This window comes from Anolis sagrei, chromosome 3 (genome assembly GCF_037176765.1).
Source record: "Anolis sagrei isolate rAnoSag1 chromosome 3, rAnoSag1.mat, whole genome shotgun sequence".
Taxonomy (NCBI): Eukaryota; Metazoa; Chordata; class Lepidosauria; order Squamata; family Dactyloidae; genus Anolis; species Anolis sagrei.
This window is the reverse complement of record NC_090023.1, coordinates 214,918,552-214,931,116: the sequence shown is the minus strand read 5'-3', so window position 1 is coordinate 214,931,116 and position 12,565 is coordinate 214,918,552.

The following is a 12,565-nucleotide window of genomic DNA, read 5'->3' as shown; positions in this document are numbered from 1 at the left end:
ATGTTGTGTACACTAAACCATGAAATGAAATTCTGAACCTAGGCTACATGTTTTCTCCTCTTAACCAAAGGCAAATGAATCCATAAGAGATTGGGGAGATGTAATAAATCACCCCTACCTGCACTAGAAACCACATCAAATAACACATGTCCTGGGCAGTTCCATCACTCCACAGTATTATGAAATCATCGAATTGACCTATTTACTAGTAGACATAACAAAACCACGGAGTCCTGGTATGCTTCCAAGGGATGCGGAAGACATCTGATGGGGCAAGTGTAACAACCGTGCTTAGGCAAAATTGTTCTGGTTCTAATGCTTTCCTGAAAGCAGGATGGCATGGGAATCCTATAAATTGCATCAGGTTCCATGATGGAAGCACAGTAAACTGAAAATATAGCTAAATAGCCACTGCTCTTAAAATATATTAGGCTAGATCCTGTCTTAGTTCCAACTTGAGTAGAGCCTTTGAAATTGGTGGAAATTATGTAAGCAGTGAGAAAAAAATCTATTTGTTTAGCTCATTGTTGCCTTGGTAGCAATTAAATTTTTAATGTATTCTATTCATACTACCGTAAGAGCTGGAAGGGATTTTTGACATCATCTAGTTCAACCACCTGCTCAGTCCAAGAGCAGGTCTTTGAAACTTGCTGCGAAAGCCTCACCTGCACTCCTCTAATAAACCTCCCTCTTCCATAAAGTAGGAACAGTTCCAAGGCCATCATGAAGTTAACTCCATGTAAACCAGGGATGGGAACCATATGGCCCTCCAGTTTTGCTAGACTGGGGAATCATATGGTCCTCAAGGTTTGTCGAACTCCTCACAGTCCTAGCCAATGGTAGAGTATGCTGAAAGCCACAACCTGACAGCATTTGGAGGGCTACTTGGCCCCTGCCTCTTCTGTAAAGGTAATCTAATCATCCAGGCCTCTGGAGGAATTACTGGACTGTGAAGCTGAGATGTAGAACTGCAGCTGCTGTCCACATTCTTAGTTACATATTGATAAGACTTATACTTTATTTATTTATTTAATACGTCATATTGCTATCTTATGAACTAAACTTTATTTATTTATTTATTTCACTTACTTAAACTGTCCACCTCCCTGCCTAATTTTCTGCTCCCTCCTTTTATCCTTGCAAGAGCAACAGCCCTTGCAAGGCCGATCACCCTGAGAACATGAGTGACCAACCCAAGGTCACCCTGTGAGTTTCATGGCTCAGTGGGAACTCGAACCTTGATCTCCTAAGTTTGGGACCTAACACCTCACAGGTTCCCATTCTGTGCATTTTCTTTAATTTACAACTCTTGTCCAGTTCTGATCCTCCTGCTCGTTTCAGTCTCTCGCGGCTTGCTTTGAACTTTTAATTTGCAAGCAATGCTGGGGTGATCTGCAACACAGCTGGAGCCCCACCAAAAGTATGAGTTTTGCATATGAAGTACAGAATCAATCAATCTCTCTGCCTGTCTCTCTTTCTCTCCCTCTCTGCATCTGAAGCTGTCTAGCATTTCAAGGAGACTGATATGCCCACAGCTATACTGCAGTCACAGATTCTGCGAATATCTTTCATAGCAAATGTGCTCTGTCCAGCAAGCACTTTATATAGGAGGAGAAACTGGCCCGACATCTTATTCTCCCACTCCAATAGAAGGAGAATCTTAGGGTTAATTAGTTCAGGTTTTGTGGGTTTTACCTTATAGAAATCCAGCACAGGTCAGTCCCAGTTGCCCTTTATTCATGAAGATAGGTTGAATGGTCTCAGTATACTTGATCTCAGTATACTATAATGACACAAAACAACCAGATTCTTAAGTCAGAAGTAACATAGGTCTGCCATTCCCAGATTGTGAGTGGATTCCTATAATTCACTGGTTCTCAACCTTTTTTAAAACAGGGACCATTTGACCAGGGACCACTTGACCCAGGGACCACTTGACCAGGGACTATTTTGACCAGGGACCACTTTGACCAGGGACCACTTGACCAGAGACCACCTGACCATGGACCACTTTGACCAGGGACTGCTTTGACCAGGGACCACTTTGACCATGGACCACTTGACCAGGGATCACTTGAACAGGCACCACTTTGACCAAAGACCACTCTCCAACATTAGTACCAAAAGGGTTACAAATCAGTTTTTGGTCAACTTTAGACTTGGTTTGGTTATTTGGGGTGCTGATTCTGAAAATTTCATTGGATAGACCACATCATCTCTAGTTTCTGATACAGAACGTATGCCATCCAGCAGTCGCCATCTGCTCGCTCACAGAAAACTATATTTAATGAGACGAGTCACTGTCATTGCAGCGGTGGAGTAATGGTGAGGTCACAGACCATATTTTAGTTCTTGCAGACTACTGGTGTTCCATGGACCACAGGTTGAGAACCACTGCTATACCGGGTTGTTGTAGGTTTTTCGGGCTGTATGGCCATGTTCTAGAAGCATTCTCTCCTAATGTTTCACCTGCATTTATGGCAGGCATCCTCAGAGGTTGTGAGGTCTGTTGGAAACTAGGAAAATTGGGTTTATATATCTATGGGAACTCCAGGGTTGGAGAAAGAACTCTTGTCCGCTGGAGCTAGGTGTGAATGTTTCAATTGGCCACCTTGATTAGCTAATGATCTTCCCATGATCCTCCACTATTGTTTATGCTGACAAGTGTGGGGGATAGTCCAATTCAACCATATCTGGCTTGCTGCATGGTTCCCACCCTGATCTATATGCTCCAAATATTAAATTCAGACAGAGCTTCCAGTATATAAACTCTTTCCTAAGCAGAGCATGTTCTTGCATGATCACACTCTGCTTGATCACCTCCAGATAGAGTCCTTTTTCAGAGAGAAAGTACATAATGAATATTTCTCATTCCTTTCAAAGAGTGTTGTCAATTATCAGTTTCGCCAGTTTTGTCTGAATAGGTTTATGAGGTTACAAAGGTGCTTCATGGTACCGTTTTTAAAACATGCTAAAATCAAGGATTTTAAATAGCACTTGCACCTATGGCAAAGTATGTGTGTTTGTACAGTACATTCAGAAATTGGAATTTTGTTTTAACTTGAAGACTTCAACTACTAAAGCCAGCAACACCCACTGAGAGATTCGGACAGTAGTAGTCCTTAAAATTACTACTTCCAAACTCATGAGAGATGCCGCTGCAGGAATCTTCAATAAGTCTCACCATCCCAACCATATAATGGGAATTACTTTGTCTTAGCCATCACGCTTCTGCATATAGCACTTCTAGTCTTCCAAGATGTGAATTGTTGTGGGCCTTCAAGTCCTTTGTGATTTATGGTGACCCTAAGGCATACCTATCACATGGTTTTATTTCCAAGATTGATTCAGAGTGGATTTGCTTTTGTCTTCATCTGAGGCTGAGGGAGTGTGACTTGCCCAGAGGCATCCAGTGGGTTTCCATTATTGAGAGGGGATTCAAATCATGGCCTCAAGAGTCATAGTCCAATTCTCAAACCATTATACCATGCTTGCTCTTGTTTACTTGAGATGAATTTAGTTCATATTTGACCTAGGGAGTTGAATATGTTTACTCTGGAGAAGTGAAAACTGAATGGTGACATGACAGCTATGTTTAATGTATGGTATTCATGTCAAGTAGAAGATCAAGTAAACTTGTTTTCTGTTGTTCTAGAGATTAGAACATAAATTAATAGATTCAAATCACAACAAAATAGATTCTACCTAAATACGAGGAAGGACTTATTTACTGCAAGAAGTGTTCAACAGTGGAATAGACTGCCTTGAAAGGTAGACTCTCCTTCTTTAGAGGTTCAAACACAAATTGGATGGACATCTTTCAGAAGTGTTTTAGTTGTGTATTCCTGCATGGCAGGGCATTCAATTAGATGGCTCTTGGAATCCCTTTCAGCTCTATTATTTTGATACGTCCATTCTTGCATCCTTTTGTCCTGCTGCAAATAATGGATTAGAATGAAGGACTGGGGAAAGAGAACATTGTAATTGGTCAATTTAATAATTGGTCAATTTAATAATTGCCCAATTTAACAACTGCCTCCATTCAGTCAAATATCCTTCATGTGCAAACTACAGAGGACGTCTAAGAAGCTGAGTGGCTGCATGTTTTACCAGATTTCTCCAACTTTGCAGTTTCCAGGAGTGTTGGATTACCAATTGTGTTGCCTGTAGCAATCACATGCTAGTTGTGGTGTCAGGGATTGACTTCATCACATCTAGACAACTCCACATAAGGGTGAGGCTAAGTAGATAGATGATATCTTTGTGCATGTGTTGGCATAACTAGGAGCCTCCTCAGGTGATACAGTCTTAAGCTTGACCAATAACAACTATGTAGGCAAGATGAACTCCGCTTTCTGAAATTTTCAGTTTTGTCATTTAACAGTTCTGCCAATTTGCGGTGAGGATGGAGGTGAGATTAAATATCCACATTTGTGGTTCTAGGGGTGTGCAAATCCGTTCTGTTTTTGTTTTGAATTTTGGGTGCCCCTCGTTCTCTTTTTGGGACTATTCTGGCAGATTGGGGAGGGAGGGCATTTGGGGAGGAGGAGGGGGGACACACCCAAAACCAGAATGAAACCAGAACAAAAGCAGAACAGATTCCATGCTGTTTTGCACATCCTAACAGTGTTTTGCTTCTTACTTGCTAGGCTCCAGTATACTTGTTAAATGGTCTAATTCTACACAGAGAAACAGCCCAGTGAGACTGGGTACTAACTGAACTACGTTAATTTTTAAAATGTGTCTGTTTTTAACAAATTAAAAAAAAGGACACATTCAAGATCATTATTTTGTGGAGTAGAGACTGAGGCCCCTTCCACACAGCTGAATAAAATCTCACATAATCTGCTTTGAACTGGAATATATGGCAGTGTGGACTCAGGATTTTCTGCCTTGATATTCTGGGTTACATGGCTGTGTGGAAGGGCCCTGAGGCAAACTCTTCTTGTAATGGGTTTCCTCTTGATAGGACTACCAAAGCTCACAACAGTGTCATTCCACAGAAAGTTGTTTCTATAGTTTTCCTTCAACTTACTTTATTGGTAAATTGAGTGGTAACGTGGGTGCTTTACTGGTATAATGTACAGTAGAGTCTCACTTATCCAACCTTCGCTCATCCAACATTCTGTATTATCCAACACAGTCTGCTTCCCGTCCAGATCCACAGCTATTTCAATACATCGCAATATTTTGGTACTAAATTTGTAAATACAGTAATTACTACATAACATTACCATGTATTGAACTGCTTTTTCTGTCGATTTGTTGTAAAACATGATGTCTTGGTGCTTAATTTGTAAAATCATAACATAATTTGATGTTTTGGGGACCCTGGTGGTGCAGTGGGTTAAACCACTGAGCTGCTAAACTTGGTGACCGAAAGGTCGCAGGTTCGAATTCGGGGAGCGGCGTGAGCTCCCGTTGTCAGCCTCAGTTTCTGCCAACCTAGCTGTTCGAAAACATGCATATGTGAGTAGATCAATAGTACCACTCCGGCAGGAAGGTAACGGCGCTCCATGCAGTCATGCTGGCCACATGATCTTGGAGGTGTCTAGGGACAACACCGGCTCTTTGGCTTAGAAATGGAAATGAGCACCAACCCCCAGAAGTCAACTGCACTTCATGCCAGGGGAAAACTTTTACCTACCTTTATTAATTTCATGTTTAATATGCTTTTCTTTAATCCCTACTTATTATCCAATGTTTTCGCTTATCCAATGTTTTGCTGGTCGATTTATATTGGATAAGCGAGACTCTACTGTATAATGTTTTCTAATTACACATAAAAGCTCTGTTTTTAAAGACATCTTTGGTATATTTTGAAAGATATATTTTGTGGCATTCTCTTCTCGGTTCCAGAGTTACAAAGTTAAACAAGTTTCATGAAGATACAATGGCTAGAATATAGTTTCTGACATAGACATGCACCCTTCCACACACACACAATTACAACAGGATATGTAGCTTTGTAGGCATTGAGGAAGGAGGTATTTTGTAATTTCTTCCACAATCCCCTTGACCTAGTTGTGCAACAATACTTAGGGGTCTCCTTAGCCTAGGCATGTTCTGGCTGCCTTTATAGAGCAGAAGGACCAAATTATATTGAGAAAGAAACTTTCTAATCTCTGGCAGGTATGTGAAATGTATATCTTTCAAGATGTTATCATACTGCAACTCTCTATCATCTTTATCGTCACCAAAACAATTTGGTGATAGAATGCCAATATGAGCTTTAGTGGCAGTAATGTTGGCTCAGATAGTTTCTCTTTCATGCTGCACATTTCTTAGGGCCCTTCCACACAGCCCTATATCCCAGAATATCAAGGCAGAAAATCCCACAATATCTGCTTTGAACTGGGTTATCCAAGTCCACACTCAGATAATGTGGGATTTCCTGCCTTGATATTCTGAGATAAAGGGCTGTGTGGAAGGGCCCTCAGTGGTCAGTGTTAGTATCTTAAGGAAGAGTTATATTCTGTGGTTCCCTTTAGGTTTCTTTTATGGGTTAAGGTCAGTCATTGTCCTATGTTTAGTCAAATAGAGCACTACCTAACACTGTTCCAACCAGCAGGAAAATACAAAGAGTACTGAAACTTTGCAAGGGAGGAAGTTTGTGAATTGCATGCTTTTGGTTCCACCTTTGGTGACCCTTTGACTCCAGTTATCATGTCTGAATGGGCCATCTTTGGTGGGGGGCTGAGTGCATTGACTCTCTACAGGAAATGTTTGCAGCTTTTGAACAATCCTGTACAATGTTGGAGGCTACACTATTTGACTGGGGGCATCAAACATGAAGAGAACAGATGGAGGTGACATTTTATGAGTTGCTGAACCACAGAGGCAATCTAGTAGCGCTTTCTCTGCCTCTTGGTGGGCTAGACCCGCATTCAGTTTGCTGACATCTGTGTCTATAATGCAAGTTCCAGTGCTGAGCTCACACCAGGGGTGAAGAACCAGCTGTCTCCGTCCTTAGATCTTACAGCTGTCTTCCCCTTCGGCAGTGAAAACACCTTTAATATTTTCCATCCCTGACTTGGAGAAGAACTTGGCAAGTGGATTCAGAACAGCTCAACTGGAGCCCTTCCACACAGCCCTATATCTCAGAATATCGAGGCAGAAAATCCCACATTATCTGAATGTGGACTCAGATAATCCAGTTCAAAGCAGATATTGTGGGATTTTCTCCTTGATATTCTGGGATATAGTTCTGTGTGGAAGGGCCCAGAGTTGCAGTCAAACTGCAAGAAGAGTAAGATTTGGTTGAAGGAGGCCTACCAGCAGATGGAATCTCTAGGTCTATTTTATTTAAAACTGATCTCTCATTAAAACCAGAATTACAGCAAAGATGTTTTATCATACCTGGTGCCCTCGAGATGTGTTGAATGGTAACTCTCCTCATCCTCAGCCAGCATGACCATTAGTTATTCTAGCTGGGAATATTGGGAGTTGTAGTCTGACACACCTGGTAAACGTATCTCCATGTCCCGCCTCGCAGTTTAAGATTGTCCAGGGAGGCCATGCTCTTGGTCCCACCAGCTTCGCAAATGCGTTTGGCAGGGCCTTCTCGGTGATGGCCCCCCACCTGTGGAACTCATTTTCCAGTGAGATTAGGTGGGCTTCATCCCTCCTGTCTTTCAGGAAGAAATTGAAATCATGGTTCTGGGACCAGGCTTTTGGACAGCAGGCATAACAGCACTTTAGATGCGGATTTGGACTGGAATTGTTATATGGTTGACAATGATGTTTTATTTGGATTGTTGCAGGTTTTTCGGGCTATATGGCTATGTTCTAGAGGGATTCTCTCCTGACATTTCACCTGCATCCTCAGAGGTTGTGAGATGTTTTAATTGTTTTTAATTTAATGCACTATTTATTGTTTTAAATTATTGTTATATTGATGAAGTTGTCTATATATTGCGGCATCGAATTGTTGCCGAATGTAAGCCGTCCTGAGTCATACCCCCCCTCAGGGGTTGAGAAGGATGGGGTATAAATAAGAAATAATAAATGTCAGTTTGGGGAAGAATGACTCTGAACTTAACAGCCATCCTCCTGAACTTTTTTCCCTGTGTCAGGAGCAACTTGAGAAACTGCAAGTTGCTTCTGGTGTGAGAGAATTGGCCGTCTGCAAGGACTTTGACCAGGGGACACCTGGATGTTTGATGTTTTGCCATCCTTCTGGGAGGCTTCTCTCATGTCCGCACAAGGGAAGCTGGAGCTGACAGAGGGAGCTCAACTCATTCTCCCCAGATTCGAACCGCTGACCTGTCAGTCATCAGTCCTGCCGGCACAAGGGTTTAACCCACTGTGCCACCGGGGGCTCCGCCTCCTGAACTTCAAAGACATCATATTTCAACAGAACTTGTGCATCTGAGCTTATTTTTCACTCTTTCTTTCTTTCTTTCTTTCTTTCTTTCCTTCTTTCCTTCTTTCCTTCCTTCCTTCCCTCCCTCTTTCTTTCTTTCTTTCTTTCTTTCTGAACCTGATGCTTGCAGACCTTTCTTGCCTTCCATTTCCTGCTTTCAAGGCTGTCATTCAACAAATATACTTTGATCTCATGGCACCTCAGTAGCCAACATTAAGTTTACACGTCCCTTTCAAAGCAAAGTGGAGCAAGACTGCTAAAGTGAGGGCTGTCTTTCCTGAATGCACACCTGCCAGCTGTTTACAGCTGTAAAATAGTAGTGCAAGCTGCTTCACATGAGCTTTCTCATGCACATGTTTAAGAGAGGTACAGAGAGTGAGAGAGAGAATGTGTGAATGTATGTTGAACCAGATATTAATTTATTGATTCTAGGGCATATCTGTATGATTTTTGGCTGTTGTAACTGCTCCATGCAATTACTTTAACATGGGAATGCCTACCTAAGGGCCTCATCACACAATAAGAAAAAAATCTACTTTAAATCCAGTTGCTGCCTCCAGCAGAATTCTGCGGTTTGTAGTTTAGGGAGGAGAGTTTAACAGCATTACTAAACTACAGACCCCTGAATTCTGCAGAAGGGTTGGCTTGACATGCCTTCCTCTTGGCACGTTTCTCCCTTTCACCCTCCATTCATGGCTCGAAACCTACAGCACTGCTGGTCACAGCTGACCTCTAGTTAGAGCGCTCAAGGGCCAGGGCTTCCCGGTTCTCAGTGTCTATGCCACAGTTTTTAAGGTTGACTTTAAGCCCATCTTTAAATCTCTTTTCCTGTCCACCAACATGTAGTAAGATACTACTGACAGGGGATTGCTACACCCATTTGTTATTGTGTACCCTGCCTAGGATACATATGAGGCAGTCACCACTTTTCCTGAGGTCTAGCTGTGTGACTTGGAGTGACCCAAAGCTCAGTGTTGGTTGCAGACTCTCCGTTCTTTATTCATGTATACCAGGAGGAGCAAAATGCAGCCTACAGACATTGTTGGCCTATCACTACCAGCATTCCCTACTATTGTCCACCTGCACCATATTCCCACTTAAGAATCTCATCACAATAGAGAATGAATCCACTTTAAATCTGGTTGCTGCCTCCTGCAGAATTCTGGAGTTTGTAGTTTAGGGAGGAGATTTTAACAGCCTCACTAAACTACAAACCCCAGAATTCTGCAGGAGACAGAAACTGGATTTAAAGTGGATTCACTCTCTAGTGTGATGAAGTTGTAAGTGATCGGCAAATGCTTCAAGGTCACTGAGAACACAACAGTCTATATCTGTCTACCCAGAAGTAAATCGTATTGAATTTCCAGGTAAGTGGGTATAGAATTGCTGTTTGAGCGAGCCCAGAACCCAAATCTAATCCAGGATTCTTGTATGTGGAAGTGGAAAGGAGTTATGCAAACACTTATGCAGACAAAATGCATCCTGATCAGGGCTACAGCAAGAAGGCAGTGATATCTGGGGATGCTCACATTGATCACTTCTCACTGAGATGACAAAGCAGAAGGCCACATCATAACTGGCACTGTATTGTCGCGGAAAGGGAGCTTTACTTTCTCTTGCCTGTCTGCAAAGGTTCCCACTGGGCCTGCTTTCCTGCGCTCGTGGAAGATTTCCTACTGTAAGTCTGTTACCTCCCTTAGGAACCATGGCGTCTTATGAGCTTGCTTGCTTGATAGTATTGCTGCATCCCTGGCATCCAGTGAAGCTTGGCAGCAGAGCAAGCGATGCTCTTTGGGAACAAGGAACTCTTCTCCAGTCTGTCTCAGGGCTGCAGCTGGGAATTCATAGACAATGGGGAGAGAGATTGAGAGAGAGAGAGAGAGAAGGAGGGAGAGGGAGAAAGATTATACCACCCAAAGAGAGGGAACTTTTACCACCTGGCTTGGATCAAAAGGCACCGAGAACCGTTTGTTCATGCCCCCACGAGCGATAGGGAATTTTATGGCTCATTTATTAATTATTTTTTAAATTGCACCTTTCCTCCTATGATCTGCTGGTGACATATGGCTTTCCCCTATCAAAACACCCTTGTAAGATAGGTGAAGCAGATTGGGGGTTAAATTCATGCATGTTGATACTACTCTAGATGTTGTGGCTCAATACAATATTATGGAATTCTGGAATTTGTAGTTTGGTGAGGCATCAGCACCCTTTGGCAGAGAAGGCTAAAGACCATGCAATACTACAACTCCCATGGTTCCATAGTACTGAGCCATGGCAGTTAAAGTGGTGTCAATTTGCATGAATTCTAGTGTAGATCAGGCATGAGCAAACTTCAGCCCTCCAGGTAGGCTGTTAGGAATTGTGGGAGTTGAAGTTATGCAGGTACAACTGTACCAGGAGCTCCAATTTTGTTTGCTTTGCATTGAATGTTTGTTGCAGTCCTAAGTTTCAGGGACTCTGCAGATAGGTGGCTTCTTTTGGCTGCAATCATAGGGCAAGCCACCTGTCTATTATAGTTAGGTTCCCTGGTCCCGCCCCCTTTTGGGTTTTTGGAGGGAATAGGAGCCTTTTTGGGTTCATTCCACACAGAGAAGCTTTCCATGCAGGACATAATACCAAGAGCTCCTGTAGAAAGCTTCGTCTTCTACAGCTTGGCCGGGGAGAAAAGGCCCCACAGCTTGGCTGAGGATTTTGCAGCTTTACAGCTCCTTTGCTGAGGGACTTCAGCCAGCCATCACTGAAACCTGAACTCCTTTTCCCTGGAAGTCTACAAAGCTCTGCTTGATAAGGGTCACTCGCGGAAGCCAGAAGCAGTTGGTACCGGGTGTAGGGGCTCCACGCCATCAGAGGCAAAGACAGACTGCCCAGATTAGAAATTAAGGATTTCCCCATTTGTTAAAATACAGTTATGAAGATAGTGCCTGTTCCCTGTGGACAAGATTGAGAGAGAGAGAGCCAATAGATTGTTAAGAAAGCCTTGAAGTACCTGTTTGTTTTCATTAATAAAGAACATTGTTGAACCTTTAAGCAATCTAAAGACTCTCTTTTAAGGAAATCCAAGGGCCTTTAATCTGAGGCAGCCCCGGCGTCCCGTTGGGCACACGGAATTTATGTCCTGTCTACAGTCTTATGCACAGGCCCAGCGTGCGACAGCACAGAAGTCCAAAACACCTGGCGGGCTGAAGTTTGTCCATGTCTGATGTAGATGCACCCATAGCGAAACACAGCTTATGTCTAGCTGAATATGTGGATATCATTGTGTGTGTCAAATAAAGGCAGCTGCCAGGTAACCTGGATGCAACTTGGGGAAGACTTTCTGTGGACTGGTGATTTCCTAAAGGTTAGAACAGGCATGGGCAAACCCAAGCCCGGTGGCCGGATGTGGCCTTGGGCCTTTTTCTCAGGTCCTCCTCTCTCTCACCATCCTATCCTATCCTATCCTATCCTATCCTATCCTATCCTATCCTATCCTATCCTATCCTATCCTATCCTTTCCTTTCCTTTCCTTTCCTTTCCTTTCCTTTCTTCCTTCTTCCCTCCCTCCCTCCTTCCCTCCCTTCCCTCCCTCTTTCTCTCTCTCTCCTTCCTTCCCCCTCTCTCTTTCTCCTTATTTCCATTTTGTCTTTACTCCCTCCCTCCATTCCCTTCCTTCCATCCTTTTCTTCCTCCTTCCCTCCCTTCTCTTTTTCCTCCCTCCTTTCCTCCTGGGGGATGTTTAGCTGAGAGAAGAGAAGGCAGAGTCTCCTCGGGGAGATAGGGCAGGCTATAAATAAATAAATAAATAAATATTATTTGAAACAGAACAAGAGTAGTAAACAGCAAACAAGATCACTATGCTGGCTGTTGTATTGGATCACATGTTGGAAACTTCACAAGTGTCCAAGACTGTGTGATGTATTGGAGATTAATGCCTTTTGCAGCTGGCAGATGGTAATTTTTTCAGTGCCGATTGTGTTTAAGTGCAGGCCAAGGCCTTCAGGCACTGAACCCAGTGTGCTGATCACCACTGGGACCACCTTTACTGGCTTGTGCCAACGTCTTTGCAGTTTGATCTTTAAATCTTTAAATCATATTGTGTCAGCTTTTCCAGTTGTTTCTCTTCAATCCATGTTTCAGTATTTCAAAAGGTGTCCCATTGAGGAGGAGGAGGAGGAGGGAGGGAGGGAAGGAGGGAGGAAATTGACTTTCTGCTGCTCT